We start from the raw sequence: 1,161 nt of genomic DNA on the forward strand, positions 1-1,161 counted from the left end.
ATATACACACATATATATACACACATATATACACACATATATATACACACACATATATACACACATATATATTATATACACACATATATACACATATATAATACATCTGTGTATATATATATGAGGCAGCAGGAGGGTAGGAGCTCTTTTTGTGGCTCTCTGTGGTTAACACAATGCTGGGCACAAAATCAAGTTAAGATTCAGAAGGTGTCGACGGCCCAAGCTATCCAAGGGAGTGGCATTTTACACACAGGACGGACAATCCCACATGCTGGAAACACTTTTCTGGAGATTCTCACATGCACCTCAGCCCTTGCTGAGAACTCTTAGCTGAGGGGTCATGAAACCTGGGTGCTCGTTTGAAACTGCAACTTGTAGTTGACTTTGAGGGAGTCTCAGTGCGTCTCCGGGCTCCAAATCCTCATCTGTGTAAGAGAAGTGAAGCCCAGCCTGTCTTGCCTAGTTTCCCCTGGGCTTGGGCTTGTTCTGAGGATGAAAGAAGATGCTGTGTGTAGAACCAGGTCATAATCCGGTAAGTGCTCAACAGACATAAGGTGCTGGGATAACATACACTTGTTCTGATAATTAGAACAAGAGTCCTCAGGCAGCCTTTACTTCTTTCCTAGACTGTGCCTGCTGTACAGTTTCTTCATTCAGCACCTGCCTCATTCTCTCATGTTACTTTTTTTGGAGACAGGGACTTGCTCTGTTGCCCAGACTGGAGTGCAGTGGCACAATTATAGCTCACTGCAGTCTCAGACTCCTGGGCTCAAGCAATCCTCCTGCCTCAGCCTCCCAAGTAGCTGGGACTACAGGCATGAACCACCACACCTTGCTTTTTTTTTTTTTTTTGAGATGGAGTCTCGCTCTGTCACCCAGGTTGGAGTGCAGTGGCATGATCTCAGCTCACTGCAAGCTCCGCCTCCCGGGTTCTCCCCATTCTCCTGCCTCAGCCTCCCGAGTAGCTGGGACTGTAGGCGCCCACTACGGCGCCTGGCTAATTTTTTGTATTTTTAGTAGAGATGGGTTTCAGTGTGTTAGCCAGGATGGTCTTGATCTCCTGACCTCATGATCTGCCCGTCTCGGCCTCCCAAAGTGCTGGGATTACAGGCTTGAGCCACCGCGCCCGGCCAAATTTTTTGTATTTTTAGTAGAGATGGG

Source organism: Mandrillus leucophaeus, unplaced genomic scaffold (genome assembly GCF_000951045.1).
Source record: "Mandrillus leucophaeus isolate KB7577 unplaced genomic scaffold, Mleu.le_1.0 Scaffold220, whole genome shotgun sequence".
Lineage (NCBI taxonomy): Eukaryota > Metazoa > Chordata > Mammalia > Primates > Cercopithecidae > Mandrillus > Mandrillus leucophaeus.